The 18,851-nt window shown below is 45.3% G+C and overlaps 1 protein-coding gene and 1 long non-coding RNA gene across 2 annotated transcripts in view; both read left to right on the top strand.

Moving 5' to 3' along the window:
- Positions 1-325: 325 nt before the first annotated feature.
- On the top strand, positions 326-9,291 carry LOC135383337 (uncharacterized). Its single transcript, XR_010419816.1, has 3 exons — positions 326-403; positions 9,137-9,175; positions 9,256-9,291. It is a non-coding gene; the product is annotated as an uncharacterized LOC135383337 (long non-coding RNA).
- A 1,372-nt stretch (positions 9,292-10,663) lies between these two features.
- LOC135383338 (uncharacterized) overlaps positions 10,664-18,851 on the top strand; it is a 224,306-nt gene continuing 216,118 nt past the window's right edge. Inside the window, exon 1 of the mRNA XM_064612842.1 lies at positions 10,664-10,756. The gene's annotated coding sequence lies outside the window, so the exon portion shown is untranslated. The remainder of the gene's footprint in view (positions 10,757-18,851) is intronic.

Genomic DNA, 18,851 nt, shown 5'->3' on the forward strand with positions numbered 1-18,851 from the left:
TGTGCTGCCCTTGTAGCAAAAGCAAGGTTGCAATCATTTGCTAGATGTGTAGCAAATGCAAAGTAGTAGCCTTTGGTACTCTCTTTCCAAAGGTAGTAACCAAACATCAGTAAGCGCATGTTATAGTATCAGTTTCTACTTGGGCAGTTACTACCTTCTATTACTAACATGTTAGCAAAAGTTGTGGCGACAAATTACTACCTTGAAAGTAGCAACTTCTACTGGTGTGAGGAAAAAGGAGCGATAATACCCTTCAGCCTCTCATCCGAAACCCCATTGACATGGTGCCTATTGCCAACACCAAGAAGTAGAAGAAGAAGAGGAAGGAATACAGGGCCGCTCTGACAGACGAGCTTCTAGTTCTTCGACAGTGACAGCCGCCCATACGTGACAGCAGCCATGAGTAAGTATGCTATGTAACTAGCTATGTAACCAAGCTTCGCACGAAGCGTACAGTTCCTGAGAGATGAATCCGTGAGAGAGAGAGTTCTCGTGGTGTCAACGTCAAAGATACGGCACAACGATCGTCAACTTGTTTGGAATAGCGCAACAATACGTCATTTCCGTGTTAGAGAAACTACAGCGAGGCTGTCACTGTGTTTGATCCTGCAACAGCTGCAGGCCACAGACGTGCTCCCCGTGCGGAAAGTGCAAAAGCAAGCCCAGCAAAATTCGCCATCAGTATCCACTAATATTGGCGTTACCAGCCATAGTCATAGCTCAACCAACTGCTGAAACCTGGGAACGTGTCATGTGACATGTTAGAGAGGCTACGCCCGATAGTCTCCAATCTTTCTAGCCTTGGTATCGCAAAGCCTTGGTACAAATGCGAACTGCCTGGCCGTAGGTCAGATGCGTGACGTCCACCGTAGCTCCGAACAGCTCAGGGTCGATTGTTTCTCGCAGGCAGGGGCGGCCATCTGCCCAACAGTTATGTGTTTAGGTACGAAAGGTGTGTTGGACAAAACCTTACAGAACGCGCGCGCGACGTAGTTTCGCTTCGGGGCGGCACCCAGGCTGCGGCCATAAGCGGACAAGTTGACTCGTTCAGAGGGGTGGAAGAGTGCGCACGTAGCAACCTACCGCGGTAGCACTGCTTTTGAATCCAACAGACAGCGCAAAGCTACCGCGTTGGGTCGCTACGTGCGCACAGAACGAGTGATGATTCCGCCTGCTACAATGGTGTCGATCCGAAGAGAAAGGAAATACTCCATACGCGTGTTCCGTAAAATTTTGTCCAGCACTGTACAATGTCAGAATGTATATAAAGCCTACATCCCACTTGATGACACTATGACGTCTTCTGGGCGGAAGTAGACGTTGGGGGGGACCTCCCGCCTCTTCGGAGGATTCCCGACGGAACTTACGTCCTGTACTGCAATAAGGTGACGATGTCCAAGCCGCGCCTTTCTCGCCGGCAGGCTGCCAGTGCTTTCTTCGCTGTTGCTTCTTTCTTGCGTTTGCTTGTTCCCCTGGGGATTGAACCATAAAGGGTGATGAGGCCACAGAACAATCGAAATGACAGCGTTGGGTGCTCCATGGCAATCATTCAAAAGGGAGTAAGACGAGAGTCGACCGAGAAAATATTCCGAACACTCGCGTCATCTCTGAGTGGCGAGTGTAGAGCCCTGCGCGGATGCCATTTTTGGTATACGCATCCGGCCCGCATCCGCGCACACGTCCTTCGCATCCGACCCGCATCCACAGCATACACAACAGTTGACACCGCATCCGATCCGCTGCGCAAAACGCACCATCCGCATCCGATCCAAAAAATCCGCACGTTTCGAAGGACGCGTAAAGACCGCAGGAAGCATGTTGGTATAATTTCGGATGCGTCCATGCTGTCCCGGAAGGACTCAACGACTAGCAAAGGTAAACCTTTCAACAAACGCGATATGGAGGGATTTCTGAACGCGTAGAACGCTACCTCGCAGGTCCTCGCGTGGTTCGAGACGCCAGAATGCTTCCTCTCCCGTCTTGACCGTGCATGGTCAAAGGCAGTCTTGGGAAAAGTTACTTTCAAAAGTAACTAAGTTACAGTTACTCGAGCAAAAAGGTAACTAAGTTACAGTTAGTTACCCTGTGAAAATTGTAACTACCGTAATTTAACGCGCATTAGCCGCACCGCAGATAAGCCGCAGGACGTAACGAACGTTTTGAAAATTTTCTGGCAGATAAGCCGCACTCGCAGATAAGCTGCGGGCAATACGGGACTACTGATTTGGGAGACAAAGAAGACCATAGAGAAGGCCATAACCCCTGTGGTCCATGGTGTACAACAAAGGAGGTCAGCTCTGGAGTTCTACTTGAGAGACCGTGGTTCTACAAAGATCGGCGTTTTTCATGGATTGATGGGTCAGTGGTCTTCCACAGAACGGGAATGCACCAGTAAGATCAATCTACTCGAATGTGGACCCGCCCCTGTTACGCACTGTTCGTGCATCGGCAGGACAGTGCTGTTCCAGAGACACTGTTGGCCCTTTCGTTAAAAATGGTGTATGGGGAAAATACCAGGAAAAAATAGTAATCAGATAACGCGCACCGCTGGATAAGCCGCAGAGCGCACCTGAGGAAAAAAAATCGCACATAAGCCGCGGCTAATACGCGTGAAATTACGGTAGTTACAGTTACAGCCACTAGTTACAGTTACAAGTTACAGTTACTTTAGAAATTTTCCAAGCAAAGCATTGAGCAGCAGCTGGTGTTCGAAGTTTACATTTTGCGGCATGCTATCACCGCTGATCTTCTCTCCAACGAGCTTTCGTGTGTCCAGTGTGCGGTGGCACGGATGAAGCTCCTGTTCAAATTGAAAGCACGCTAGTGTTTTAACACTAGTCTGGTTCCTGCACGTTCAGCATATTGGAATACCTGTTCGAAGCAGTCCAGCAGACGGCAGAAACCTTCCCTAACCTCTCAAGAAGTGATTGCTTCATGTCGTTGTAAGCACTGTTGATCAGGGCAACAAGAGCTTTTTGCCCGATTACTGTTCTTGCAGGCTGTAGTACCTCAATCATGCGTCTAAATTGCTCGTTCTCCACAACGGAAAAGCACTCCATGCTCCCCACAACAAATTTTAAATAGCCCAGTCTATTTGTCTCTGAGATACTGTAGACGATGTGGCTACCAGTTACACCAATTTCTTCTGTTGAGCCTGAGTGCTTGGTTGCCTTTCGCCATCCGGAGCTTTATGCTTCTGCTGTGCAACACAGTGCAGACCATGATGCTTCCTCTGAAAAACCGTTTGGTAACCTCCTAATCCCGGCAAAATGCTCACAATACAAGGTAACTTACTTCCAGGTGCTTCTTCAAGTTGCTGTAGAGGTCTTGCTGCATGAATAAGTTTTCTTGCACGTCTTGCAACGAACTTTGACATTGACTTCTGTAGAGCACACCAAATCAAATGTACCCTCATACATTGGCCAAGGAACCTTCGGGGCATCTTTCATGTTGCCCGTCGGTACACCGGCCACTTCGAAATGTCATCAAGTGACTTTTTGTAACACATTTTTTTACAGGCCCTTAACGTGCCTATTACTTCTACCGTACCCCGTGCGAGAGTACCGCGCATAACCTAGCGCACTTCCCCCGCACCCCTTCATTAGCCTGCTATCGAGGTCAAACACCCAAGGAGGAGCACATGACACGTGCCTAGTTTTGTGTGCTTCGGCGGGTAGCTGCATCAACAGAGATTCGTTGTGTGTGTGTTGTGCGTCGTCGCTTCTATTTCTTTTCTCTTTCGTCGCTTTGGAACATTCTAGTTTGCCCTACATTCACAATTTGTTTTTGTCGAGTAACCGACCATAGCATAACCGCCGCTGAGGCCAATGGCGTTGCGAAAGAAATGCGAAGTGGGTAAAATTATCCGGAAAACATACAATTTCGAAATAAAGTAACTAGTTGCTGTAACTAGTTGCTGAGAAAATTAACTAGTTGCAGTTACAAGTTACGTTTTCGTGACAAATAACTAGTTACACTTACAAGTTACATTTTTTGTAACTAGTTACAGTAACTACGTTACTTCCCAAGACTACCCGAGCATGCGCTCGCTGTCGGCGCGCAATGCAAATAAATTGATGGTGGAGAAATTACAGCACGCGGTCTATCCGCATCCGATCCGCTACCGATCCGCCGCTTTCGCATCCGCATCCGATCCGCACACCGCAGAAAGTGCTAAATTTTCATCCGAATCCGCAAGTATCTTGCGGATATCCGCGGATGGCGCATGGCTCTAGGCGAGGACGCAGCTTTAGCAAAAGCACAAAACTCGTTCGTTTATCGACGTCACCACTCACGCCGCGACGGCGTGTCGGGTGGAACTAGCTGGGAGTTAGCCATTGCTCAAACGTTAGCCCGACGGTGTTCGAGCACTCATGTACTACGACCACCTTGTTCTTGTTCTTTGCTGACATTGCGCTGTTGCGTGCTCCTGCCGTTACCCCCTCAAACGTTGCACCAAAGGAAAGAGCCTCCCGATTGATTGCTTAATCAAACATTGGAAGGCACGAAGGGACTAAATTCTTCGCTTGACGCCATTGAAATATTACCTGCATGCGTGGCATAGTAGTTTGGGTGATCGCCTTCCATGCCGAGACTGGGAGATGCCACGGGTTCGCATCCCCGCTTCAGCAGTGATGTCTGACCTACTCCCTGGGTTTTTGGGCAGACTTTCCACACGCACGACTCCCTCTGAAGCCCCGCAGGACACATACTATCCACCTGTCCCCCATTCCTTCATGCTGTCCTGTCTCCATTTGTCCACTACTCTACGCCGCTGATAGCCACGGTTGCTTTGCGGCGCTAACGCGGAATAAAAAATAAAATGTTGACGCAAGCGTAACCAGTAAGCCCGATCCAAATCCAAGTGAAAGCCAATAAGCCAAAGCATTAAGCCGAAAAAGCTCAATATCGCTGCCCAATATTGGCAAGTTATCTGCAGTGCTGGACCAATATTGGGCCAGTGTTGCCGATATGCAGCCAGTATTTCGCCAAGATGTTGAGATGATTGTTGTTTTTATTTGAAAACAAGACTTCACCACGCACTATCCGCTAAGCCAACGTTTACGCCGGCTCATACGTGCTCCTTTTTTGCGCGCATTCCGTTATGACAATTAGCCAGGCTTGTACTAACAAAATTGAGCTAGAGTATTAAATACTCTTGAAAATAACTTGCTACTGTCCAGATACTTTGACGACGTCACATTGGAATTCGGTATAAGGAATGCGAAGAGCGTAAAGTTGAAATGGCATTACGAAAAACGTTTATTAGCTCGAGGGAACACCTAGCTGCTTTTCAAAATTAGTATCCTGTAGCCTGCCCCATATTTTTATTTTTTGTTGTTGTTGTTGTTGTTGTTTCTCGTTACATATTACCCGAATACTGAGCAGGCGCTCTGCAGGTGCGAACGAATGCTCTACAGAAACGACAAATTACTGTCGTTTCTCTACTACTACTCTACTATTTTTCTCATTTTCGTTGCTTTAACCTAATCACTATATTAACATTTCACTTGCCCTCTCCCGCTGCTCCTTTTTTAAAATTTATTTATTTATTTAACATATATACGTAGAAACCCTTGCCGAGGGGTAAATAGCAAATGCTAGTCGAGACACCCGCAGCACGGGAAAAGAAAAGGAAATGATAAAAGAACATAAACTTAGAAGTATATAGACACAGTTACACGTGGACCCAAATATCTTACAAACATGTAGATGAATTGTATATTCTCGTAACTTCTTACACGGACAATTGACATCTCTTATTTCTGTCTGCAGTGTATTCCAAATTTTGGGACCAAGGCAAGCAGTTAAACGCATACCATACACACTGTTCGGGGAATGCAGCATAGAGTCATTACAAGTAACACTTCTGTTGCTCCGCTGGCATTGCTGAAACAAAGAGCAATTCAAAGGCTGATTTGTTGTGCCAATTGAACAGATCAGCTGTACCTGTCGCTCACGTACAAGATCAAGAAAGATCAGAACCTATAACTGACGAAAATGTTCCACTGAACGGGCATAGCGATTCGAGAACGTTATGAATCTTACAGATCTCTTTTGCAATTTAAATAGATAGATATGTTGGATACGTGCGACCCCAGGAACAAACACAGTAAATTAAATGTGATTGAATCAGAGCAAAGTACAATTGTCGTAAAACATACATTGGGAAGCACTGTCTTGCAAGAAAGAAACCATGACAAGACTTTGATGCTTTTTCTCACAACGTTCTCAATATGTGATCTCCAAGTAAAAGAAGAGTCCAGAGTCACTCCCAAATACATAATAACTTATACTTCTTTGATGACATTTCCACTCATTGTAATATCTATCTTGGGGCATTTTAGCGACGGCTTACAGAAGACGACAAACTTTGTCCTGTTCATATTTAACGTTAAATGATTGGCAGCAAACCATTGCACAACTTTGTTAGCTTCGGTGCACAGGGCCCGCTCGACATCTATCAAATTGTTAGATGTATAAAAGAAACAGGTATCATCTACATACATATATGCTAAGAATTTGTGCGATACTAAAGGAAAGTCACTCAGATTCATGGAAAATAACCCAGGCCTGAGAAGGGAGCCCTGTGGAACTCCAATGCTTATCGATAAAGAATCAGACGACGTTTCATCGATATTAGTATACATGACACGAGATGAAAAATAAATCCGAAAAACGTGCAGACTGTTACCTTGTATGCCATAGAAAAAGTACTTTCGCAGCAAGATATCATGACTCACGGTATCAAAGGCCTTGCACAAATGGACAAAGAGTCCTACTGCTATCTCTGAGTTCTCGAACGCTTCATAGATCATATCAGTGATCGTAAGAAGTGCAGTCCCAGTTGATTTACCTGGCCGAAAGCCATGCTGCGCAGTGGTAAGTATGTTATACTTCATGAGTTTTTTTACAAATGACCTTCTGAAAGATGGTATTTATACTTGGAAGAATGGTATTTATAAATGGTATTTATTCAATAATGGTAATGGTATTTATTTAATGGTATAATGGTATAATTGATGGTAATTAAGGACCGATATGGGCCTGTAGTTTTCAACCAAGTCTTTGTGGACTGTTTCATATAAAGGAATCTCGGAATATATCGGAATATATTTCGGCACGGGTCTTCTATCTTGCCTCATAGGGGCCCCCTGATTTGCCCGCATACTCTTCAGGACAACACGTCGCCTCAATGCGTAGTTGAGCGACGTGAACCGGAAGTTCTCCCGGTTTCCATCGGCAATAAAAGGACAGACACAAAGTAGATTCTCAAACACAGCAAAGTTCCACGTTTCCCATCGCTCAACTATGTACGAGCTAACCTTCGCCCTTTCCCCTTCTGTCAATCCTCTCATGCATGCTCCCATACCCGAGGCTCTGCACGCTACCCCTTCCCAGTGCCGTGTCTTAAAAGGGAGTCTGGTCATTAGAAGGATCCCAAGAAAGAGGCTCGACCTGTCAATCAAACTTGGGCGCATTTCATTGGTTGGCGTTTTCTTTGGGGGCCGCCATGACACGAAAATGTCTTCAAAATGGAGGATGATACTTGGAACGGCGAAGCGGAGATTTCGTGACAAAAAAATTTCAAAGACTACTTTAATTTTATACTGTGAGTATATGTCCTCATGTACGCACCGGCAAAATCAGCTTCAGGTTTCGTTCCGCCATCATCATTTACGTGAAAATGAGATGTTTCATCGCTAACATTTGGCCTAGTGAAGACTGCGATCCCAAGAAAAAAGCAAGAGAGACGCACCTAATTCGTAAGATTTTGCATTATATCGTTGAATTTTATTCACACATCTTTTTGATTCAATCTAACTACGTGATTAAAAAGTTCATACCGGCAGCCGTCTGCTAGGAAAGAAGTGGTTCTACCGCTCTCCCGCCCAATCACTTCCACCAGCAACCATTTTTGAAATTCCGGGTCTTCCCAAGATGCCTCCAGCCGTGCAGATGGCGTTGATAAAAGTGGGCGCAAAATCCGTCGTTTTGGTCTGTCACCTATGATATCCGTTTCAATCTAAATCCCTCAATTTCTCCAAAATGGTGACATACAGTAAATAAGGCTGATGTATAATAATAATAATAATAATAATAGTTTATTTTACCAACCAGTTGGTAGGGGATTCAGGCAAAAAGCTGCTATGAAAGCATGTTGACGGTGCCTGTCCTCCCCACAATTGGCATGCAGCATCAACGGTTAGTAGAAATTTTCCAACATGTAAGACATATATACATATTATACATTCAAGAGTGCATATTCAGCGAGTAACATGTTCATCTATAAGCATCACAGGATCTTCCACTCATACACTGCAGTCTTGCAATCTTGCGATTATATTAAAACAAAAGGAAGAAGTATATAGAAGTTGTACCATTGTTACACACATATATAACCATACACAGATATATACGAGTACAACCATATGTATAGTAGATATAGACACCTACATAGATAGATACATATAAGTACTGGATGGGTGTAATAATAGACAACTGCGTTTCGACCTGTGATAGGCTAGGTACCTCAAAAAGTGGGTGGAACCTCAGTTGTAAGCAGGTCCCATTAATGGCGGGACTCCCTTTTCATACACGGCACTGCCCCTTCCGAAGAGGCACGTGAATGTCCGGGACATCTGATACACTGAAGCATGTATGTACATAGCACAAAACGCATTGCCGAGAAAAAAGAGAACATTTCGCTCCACCTTTGTGTCACGCACAGAGAAGTCCTCAAAGTAGCTTGGAAAATGAGTATAGGTTATTGAACAAGTATTAAATTCCATTACTATCCTTGGGCCGAATACTGGCCCTTGAAAGTATCCGCAAGATACCAAGTTACTCGCAAAAGTATTTTGAGGTACGGAACTCAAACTATCTACGCGAGTTACTGTACAAAGCTGCAAGTAACGTATATCGATATTGGCGTTCAGCTTGCTATAAAGTCAAGTTCCTGTTTCGTAGTATAGGCTAACGTACGATTTCCGTATCTCCGCAAACGGGCCTAGCCTGTGTACGCCGTATTTGATGCTTTGCTACACCTCCAATCCACTGCTTTGTCTAGGTGCTAATCACATGTCAGCTGGCCTACAAAATGAACTCTCATAACACTTTGTTTATTTTCTGTTAGCTGAGATGTCTGGCATGTCGGAGATGTCGTCGGTCTCCGGTAAGCAAGATTTTTACAGTATTTTTTTTTGTTTGCACATACCACGTAATCTGTGTGGTACTGCTAACTTTGTTCTGCAGGAATGTCGAGCATCGGCGGCGGTGACACTGCGGATCGTAAGTTCCTGGATTATATCAGTGATGATTGTTATGCAGCGTCATGCGTGCGAGGATTTGTGTTACAATGGAGTTTTCGATACTGAAATCGGGATTTTACACTTGTCCCTCGAATTTTATTGCCCGCGATCTCGGGTTCCGCGCGCCTAGAATGTCCAGGAAACGTTTTTTTTTTTTTTTTATCTCTCTCTCTCTTCGGTATTGATGTCGTTTCGCCGGCTTATGATGCTCTAAGACAATTATGTAACGTGCCACGGAAAGGCAACCACAAATAAGATATAGAGGGCAGGTGCAAATAAAGTGGCCCCGCATTTACTCACGTGCCGCGTTCCCTGCTTAGTGTACGAACGTCGGACAACGACGCATTTATGCGATGAAAATCAACAAAAAATCGTAGTAACCAAATCCACGTAACAAAAAATAGTTATCCACATGGATGTTGCTCTCCGTGCATCCCGAATATCCTTTGCAGAAGTCAATATGGCGGTCATGGCACTGTTGCGTCTAGCTACCTCTAGCCGTGACAGATTTCGTTTCTGCGTAGGTGGCACCCCCAGCTGTAGGGCGACGCAACTGTGCTAGACTGCAATGTCTGATTGAAAATATACGGAGCAAAGTTCGCGTGGCTTTCGCTTTTTCTTTTTCTTCTTTTTTTTTTTTTTTTTTTTGCGCAGAGTTTGGTTATCGCGATTTTTTCCTTGATTTTCATTGGATAAATGCGTCTTCGTGCGCCGCCGGAAGTTCGTACGGTATGCAGGGAACGCGCTATGTGCGAAAATGTGGGGCTACTTTGTCTGCACCCGCCCTATACTTTCTGAGATTTGCAAGTGGTCAGAAGCCGTCAAGCTGCGGTTTGTTCCGTGTATGAGTCATCAAAGAAAGTGTTACTGTAACGAGTAAAATACTGCACGATTCACTCTGTTTGACATTTTTATTGTTGTTATTATTGTTATTTTGCAATATGAAGTTGTTTGGTAAGGAAGTGCGCCCATCACGTGGCTCCTCAGTGAACCGTATCATAGCTCTGCAACGCCACCTATTATGCTGTCTAGTGAAACTGATGTCATTTCCATTTCAGAAGGAGGAGGGTAAGGTGCACAGTTATGCGGATCATTGGCTAATCTCCACCACTTTGGAAACGGAACTGCTCAACACTGCGTAACGTAACCTAACGTAAATCCCATTGGTATCCTCCTCTTTTCACTGAAAATGGGGACGTACTCCTTTACGGCATGGTCGCGAGAGAGCTTCAAATCAAACGTGAAAACGGTATCATTCTGTGTAGGCCTCTTATGTGGTTCTGTTTTTAAAGTGGTGCACATGACTTCTATTTAGTTCTGACTTCTTTTACTTCTGTTTTTCTACAGCGGTGACGACAGAAAGAAGGTGATAGCGGTAGTGGCTTGTGGCATCGCTCTTTTGGCGATTGTCGGCACAGGCGTTGCATACGTGACGGGCGCTTTTGGTGAGTTACGCTACGACTGCCTGATTTCTATCCACGAGGCCGTTCGATGACGAAGACATATCGAATTTGCACACGGAAACGCGGCAGGCATAGTTCGAAGTGTGTCAGAACATCATTCTGGGGAGAAATATATTAAAGTAGCCACCGTAACTCTTTCTCTAAACAGAGTAGTCGCTCAGCTAAGCAAGGACGCCTTCGTCATTACCAGTGATGTCGCTAGAGGGATGCGAGGGGAGCGGTCCGTACGGAGCATATATATGTTAAGAAGTATGCTAGAAGAAAACCTCCGAAACTGGGACGTACGGGTGAGGGTAGCGCAATATTGCTCCAGATACTGTTGTCGCGGCGCATGCAAAAAAAAAAAATAATCTGGTAAGGGTACACCAAACATAACGCAAAAAAAGTTTTTTGAAGCAGCAACACACAGCCCTAATCCATGAAACCTTAAGATTTGAAAGAAGGAAAAGAAACAGACACTACATGGACGCCACATGGGGACGCGGTCTCCGCAGCTGCCCCGCTGCCTCACCCACCTTGGCTACCAAGCCTAGATAGGCGGCGGATCGGGCGGTCAGTGAGAAAATCCGTAGCCAACGGAAGCAGTGGAGCAGTGCCAACAGTTTTCGGAATTGCGCCGCTTTTCACGAGCTAACAATACGCAGCGTTCCCTCGGCTGATTCAATATGGCTGCTTCCGGCCGCATACGTTGAGAGAGGAAAGAGCCCCGTTCCAATCATTTGCTCTCCTCCGATCCTCCTCCCCGCCTTTCCTTCTAGCCTCCTTCCTTAAGATCTCTATGGTACGGAGTGAAGCGACGGAAGGAAGTGACGCGCCGCACCAGTGCCGCCACTTCCTCTCTTTCTCTGCAGTGCGACGACACCAAAAACAACATGAGGGGCTTTAGACGAGCATGTTTATTCTTGTGCGTGTGGCGTATTACTGTAATTTAGTGTGTACAGCCTGATATGGAAAGGGTTCCATTATTGGGTGAAAGGGGTGACGCAAAGTGATCCCGTACCTGTGTGACCCATACCGTAGTGACGTCACTGATCACTTGAGTTTTAGTAGACCACTCTGCAACGTCCCAGTACTGTAGACGATACGATAATCCGAAACGATATTACGATACGCGAGACTGACACCACGCCATGGAAGCAGGCGTAGATGGGTGGAATCCAGCGAAGCGGTACGGGAATATGAAGGGAATTGTCTCAGGACGAGAGCCGCCAATATTTCGAAGAGTCTTTGTTCAAAATACCGGCGGCTCACGTCCAGAGGTAATTCCCTTCAGGCGGTACGGTTAATTGTCGTCGTTGTGTTCCCGCATGGCAAATCTCGAACCGTGAAGCCTTTCGGTGTTACGCTGTTGAGGAGTCCTGTTATTGTCATCCATTTCGTTGGATCCACGAAAGTTCAACTCGCACCGGGCATCGTATCGGAGATCCAACAACGGTCTAATAAAACTCTTAATACCCGTAAAGAGGACTTCAATCAAATATGATTTTCAAGACCTTATCCAATTGCGCGCTTTGGTCGCACAAATGCGCCGCGAATGACGCTTTTGGGCTTACTGCACTCTTATACCGTTGTCAGACGGGCACACATACGCCCTTTAAGGCCTTGAGGTAGAAAACGGCCATTATTCCTATAGGCGTCTGCCACACGGTATCCGTGAGGGCGTTTTGTCGCTGATGTCTACAGCGATAAACACACTTGTGACCGCTGAATGCACAGTTGAATGAATGTAGACGAGACGGAGTGGTGCCGTATGCAGAAGTTCGAGGATATCACTACAAACACAGGTGACCGAAAAGAAGCAAAGTGCAAAAGTGCATCAGAAAAACTCCGCTGAAAGCAAAAAATTACGCCTCGTAAAAGCATTTTATTTCCAATTGAATGAAATTTGCGCCATACTGCTCATGCTTTAGTTTGGTGACGTGGCCTTTGCAGTGTCGAGGGAACGTCCTACACTGTCGTGTGGAAACTCCGTTGCCCTTACGACTCCGTTTTGTCGCGAAGGCCGTATGGCTGACCGTCTGGCAAGCAGTTAATGACAGTATGCACTTAAGTCCGTAACCGTTAAGGCCGTAAGTGCGCCCGTCTTAAAGGTGTATTAGATGTCGTTAACAATTGGAAAGAATCAAGCAAGGATTTTTTGTCTAGACTAAGGACTTTTCGCGCGGTTGTTTTCAGCCTCCTATACTGCCGGATTGAAGTAAATTTCTTCTACAATTGAATCGTCAGAACCTCATGTGGAGTGATTCGAGCACATTTGAAGGGTGTAAAGGCGTCCCTTGATGCTCTCTGGAGCTGACGGAGCTCTGGACGCTGACAGTGTCATCTGTATTGAGTTGACAATCGACAATAAAAAGACGAGACAATATTGGCAATATTATAGCGAATTCAGCTGGTCGTTTTCGTGCAGAAAAAGGTGCACTTGCTTGAGTGTGCCAGCAGTGGTTTATCTGGGCCCCCTTTACCCAACACTCCTCAAAATCTGAAGGAGACTCCTAAAATTTTGAGATTGCACAATATTGGTCAAAAGCATGTCAATACGGCCCCTTGAGGAGCCCCCCCCCTCCCCCCAAGAAGGAAATTGTGGGTAGACCAATGTGCGCGAGACACACGACTGCTTCAATCCAATGTGCGTCGCGTTTCACTGGTCCTTCCGTTCCATCTTAGTTTTTTTCTAGGCAGAACCCACACCTGTACACTACTATACTCTTGACGAAAACGATCAGCTGAATTCGCTATTAGATAAACCGTGTGAAAATCAGTGGCGACGCACATTGGAGCTGCTTATCGGCAACGGCAAATGTATGAGGTACGCCAGAAGAGTTATGAAATATCGTGATTAGTCGTGTGGCACTTCTTTGCTGTAGACGACCAGCGCCGCCACGTCATCGATTGCGTTTCGACGCCGCGTAAAGCGTGCTGGTGGGCGCCTGTCAACCTTATCAGCCTTCACAGCCTATCAGCCGAGGAGTTTTTCCTCCTTTCTTGCCCACCACAGCAAAACATAGCCTCGAACCGATCTTCTCGTTAAGTCACACGTTTGTAAACAGAGGGTCGTCTATAGGAGTGATCGGCGATCACTTCTGTCATCAAGGGTATGGTAGCTGTGTGAGAAGTATAAAACTGACGTTTCTTTAACCGAACTGACTGAGACTTCAAACTAGCGAAACTCTGCTAAATCAAAGAACAGGAGAGCCATTTACATGAACACAGCTCTTTTCGAAATTTCGTTACGAACGGGGTGCGTGATTGACAATGGGAAGTCGAGCACGATAAATAGTATACGATCACTTACGGTAACATCTCATTACGGCTGAAAATCTGTTAATTCCCAAGTGTCTCGTTCGGCCAAATCTCATTACGGCCGAAGGTAGTCTCATTTCGGTCGAAGATGTTTCATAACGGCCAAAAAGGAAAAAGAAGCATCCACCATATTAGCAATCGCTGTATTTTATGCTTCCCAAAGTGTGTCGGAGGCGGTGTGCTCCCACGGCTTGTGTCACACACAATGATTCATGCACACAATATTGCGACAGTGTTTCATGCATCTCTCGTGAAAAATGTTTTATTGTCATACTGTGTCACACGATATTTGTATGTGTTACGCCATTTTCTCTCAGTATTCGAGCAACATCCTACTCGTTGGTTCTGTGAGCAAACTGTGTGTGTGTGTTCTGAAATGTTACTCCACAAGGGAGCCCACTGGGAACTCCAGGAGCCACATGACCTATGACCATGATCTTGTCCACCACTAGCTGCCTTCTACAATTTCAGCCCACCTGAAATTTAAAAAAAAAGTACATAAGGCGCTGAAAAAAACGACATGCTCTTGTTTGATGATGACCATAAGACATGCTGTGAAGCAGACGTTTTTTTCATACATTCAAAACGTATTCAAGAATTATGGACAACAATGACAATTACGTCATAATGATGCAGCTGCATAGCCAGGAAAATATTTCAGAAGGGAGTTTTATGAGGCTTTACATGGGGTGGAGGAGTCCCCCTCGTCAATGCTTTATTCAGACCCCCCCTACACCCCCAAATGTTCAGTGACACCCCCTAACTTTTTTGTCTGTGCACCCCCTACTGGGGGTGCCCTATCGATTTCAGCTTCAGACACGTCTGTAATGATATGTTAAGCTGTAATGACATAACTACGTATAATGATGACCCTCACCCCCAATTTTTTCCAACACCCCTCTCGTGCTTGAGATTCTGGATAAACCCCTGCCCCTCGTTCATTTTCGTGGGGCACTACATTAGTGCTTATGCCACTGCACTGATGTCGCAATGTTATAAGCGTGTGTCACTCTAGGCATTCGGAATTCCTCTAAGCTACAACATGTGAATTCAGAATCAATATATCTGAAGGGTAAGCATCAGATGTTACCTGTAGGCTTCATGCTGAAACACGTGGGCGCAAAACACTTCCGCCGTGGTGAGCGACGTCGTTAGTGTAATCATACACGCAAGACAATTGCGGGCACATGGAGTAGTGGCAGCAACCTGAAAACGATACATTTTCTCGTTATATATGAGTAGTCAAAAATGTACCTTCCCACATGTTACGTTTTGTCGTTTGTAAGAAGCGCTAGTAAGGGAACAGCACTTGGTTGGTCACATGCAAGCCACAACGCGAGAGGTGCCGATATTCCGATTACGCGATCACAAATTAAAAGTCTAGAACCATGCACACTTCCCCAGCACCGTGAGACACGACGCCCATCTGTTCACGTACAGTGTAATGTGGAATGATATGCAGGAATGAAAAAGATGCCAACATACCTGTAATCCAGGGTCTCATAAGTTTGCTTCGTTTCTGGCAGCTACCATGAAGTGCAATGCACGATTTACAAGTTTCGTTTCGCCATGCTCATTGCACATTGCTGCACATCACTCGCACTGCACTCGCGTCATGGACATGTATGTTCATCTCAGCGCTAATCACGTTTTGTATGCTACAGAAGGAGGCGGGATCAACACTCTTCCTTTCGTGTTTTGATATCTGATTATTTTGCTACTCTCACGCTGTCACTTCGGATGGTGTCTAGCAACGTTGGGTATCTCGTTTCTTGTGTTAGCGAGCAGTTGTAGTTTACGACGTGTTTATATCTATCGATTTGTAGTGCTGTAACGTGCAAATTGGCGGACTTAAGCGGTTCTTTATTTTCCGTCGTTGTCTTTCGAGCAGCGCGTGTTGTTCAGTGAAAATTGAGTTGAATCAATCGTCACAGTCCCAACGTATGTCGCGCAGTGTTGACCAAGGCTGAGAACCAAGAATTCTGGTGAGTTATGCTTTCGTAGACTGTCTGGCTTACTAGTGTGTTACCCACACATAGTTGCATTCTCATACGTGTAATTTGACTGAATCAAAACAGCCGAAGTGCCTGTAATAAATGTAGCTCGGTATGTGTTAGTAGATTTACGTTTGTAGCTCGTTGCGCGTTTAGGGACAACAAATTCATTCGAAGTTAAGACACCGATAATGCCGCACCGTACAGCAGCATTTGTCATTGTGAGCCATATTTCTTTTGTTAAAATTTGTCGTCATATTTGTCAAAAACAAAAGCACAACCCAGGATACACATGCTATCCCGGATCCTATATTTGAGAATTCTATTGCATGGAAGTTCTCATGTAGATTAAGTTTACGATTTACGAAACGGCCACTCTACCTTGTTGAGTTAGGCTTACTCTCTGGTGGAATTGTGCTTTTACTATTTGAACTTGTATATTTTGCACCACATAGGGTCTGATACAGTGATGTTTACAGTGCAAACCGTGACTGCTTTTGGATTATGTTCTCAGATGAGATATGCAACCTGTAAGGGAGCTCGGCATTTAACTTGAGGTTGAAACGTTCGCAAGACTCAGCATGTCCAATACATATCATATGTACCTATATCACAGACAGAACACCATCTACCACAGACGTCCAGAATAGATCCCAATGTTCATATCCGAAAATGGATCTCCGTGGGACTGTCCTGGGATAGTTATGGAGTGATATGCGTAGCCATATATCCGCAGGAGGTCCTGTTACGGCTGTTTCACGGATTGTCCGAATCGGCTCCGTGATGGGATGCTGTATGGACCATGTATTGCAAGAGAGAGAGAGAGAAACGCGGAACGATGTAGCACTGCACAAATTCGACTTTCTATGAACCAACTCACATCATCAAACCAAATGAGTAAGAAACAGACACACTACCTCCACGGTGGCTTAATACGTCAAGTAATTTCTCTTTTCATTGTTGTTCGTGTACGCAATCAAATTAAACTTAGAAATTTCACCCTTCATTTCGACTCACAGGCGAACAGGGCTTTCGAATGCGTAGAAGCTCGCGAGAACATCAATGCACAGTGTCTGTTTAGAAGTGAATGCCACTTCGCGGTCTTTCGAGGTGGAGGGAGCCAAATGGGAGCGGGTCCCTCATATACCGGAGAGGGGCCCTTTGATAACGCGGTCCGCCCCCGGGTGGGCCGTGTCTTTGAACGGCGCGGCCGATAACAAGGTCGTCGGGGCAGTATCGCTTGCGGTACTGTTTCCGGGAAAGAATTTTTCTTTTGCCTTCATTTGCAAAGCTTTTCAGCTGAGTGGCCCTATCTCTCGTTGCTGTTTTCTGTTTTTCTTTTCTTTTTTGGACCGCCGCACTTCTTTTCCGTCATGGGTAACAAAGCGGAGCAACAGAAAACACAACCACCGGGAACGGTGGCAGATGTTACAAAAATGGCGGAAAGACGCATTATATTCTACTACAAAGCGTATGCTGACTTCTAAAAAATAAAAAGCAACACTCGCTCGAGATATACGCTGCATCCCAGAGAGCTCCTGCTTACGTCCGTATCTCCTGGTTATGTCCGCAAAGTGGACGTTTGTAGGAAGTTTGAATCCCGGCCAAGTGGATCGCCGGAAGGAGGAATTTCATTATGTCTGCGGATATCCGCATCTCCGTGAAAGTATATCCGATGGACATCCGTGGGACAGAATTTTCTGGCTGAGATGAATAAGATCGTAAGAACCAACAAATGTTTCCAGAGTATCATATCTATGTCTCTGATAACGTCATGCTATTATTGTCACTGCAACGCACCCCCGAATGGTAGAAGTTATGTCCAAATTACGTCTGCCAGGATGACATATGTGGACCCTCTCAGGATGTACTGGGGTGTGCACCCGACAGGTCCAACGTACGTCCCACAGACATTAGCTGGGATGACGTGTGGACTCCACCAGGATGTCTTGGGACGTGCCACCGGGAGGTCCATGGTACATCCCACAGACATCATAGACAATTCCCCCAGGACGTCCTGTAGCTCCCGTGCAGGACGCCATGTGACAGCCCCTGGACATCGTTGTGTTGTTTGTGAAGTCCGCATACTTGAATTGATCTCCTCGAATTGCTTACCGCGAACATCTGCAAATGTTGCGCAGGCTTTTGCACCGTACTAAGCGCAAAAACATATCTGGTTAGAATAAATATTTCAAGAGGAAGTCATTTAAGTACATTGTTATTTATATCTATTTTCCATTCCAGTCATGTTATGTGGCTACGCGAAGGATTCCGAAAAAGAAAAACAACAACAACATGGGTAATAGGATGTTGCTGCCCAGGGAGTCATGGCTGAAGAGGTGAGCTGTTAAGATTACCAATGTATCATACAGTTCTGTTTTAAAGTGAAAAAATTGTGTAGTAGTGCACAAGTGTTAATTCGTGCACTACTTTGATAATAAGAAACGAGAAAAGGAAAGTCATGCATCATCATTTCATGAATTGCAACTAAATTCATCTTATGGTCATGCATTGTGTTTACCTGGAAGTCACATTTTTAAGGCTTGTCATTTTTCGTCTAGATGAAGATTTATGTTAGCCTTGTATGAAATAACGGACACATATCAACATGTATGCAACATCAAATGCCTGTTTCTTTTTTTTTTTTTTTTTTGTATTCTAGCCTATTCACGGTTGCTCTTTGCTTCTTGCAGGTCTACTCATTCCAGGAGCAAGAATTGTACCATTGTAAAGCGAATAGAAATAAACTGACGTCGACTGAGATAGGTGTTCCTTCTTGGCCG

Source organism: Ornithodoros turicata, chromosome 2 (genome assembly GCF_037126465.1).
Source record: "Ornithodoros turicata isolate Travis chromosome 2, ASM3712646v1, whole genome shotgun sequence".
Lineage (NCBI taxonomy): Eukaryota > Metazoa > Arthropoda > Arachnida > Ixodida > Argasidae > Ornithodoros > Ornithodoros turicata.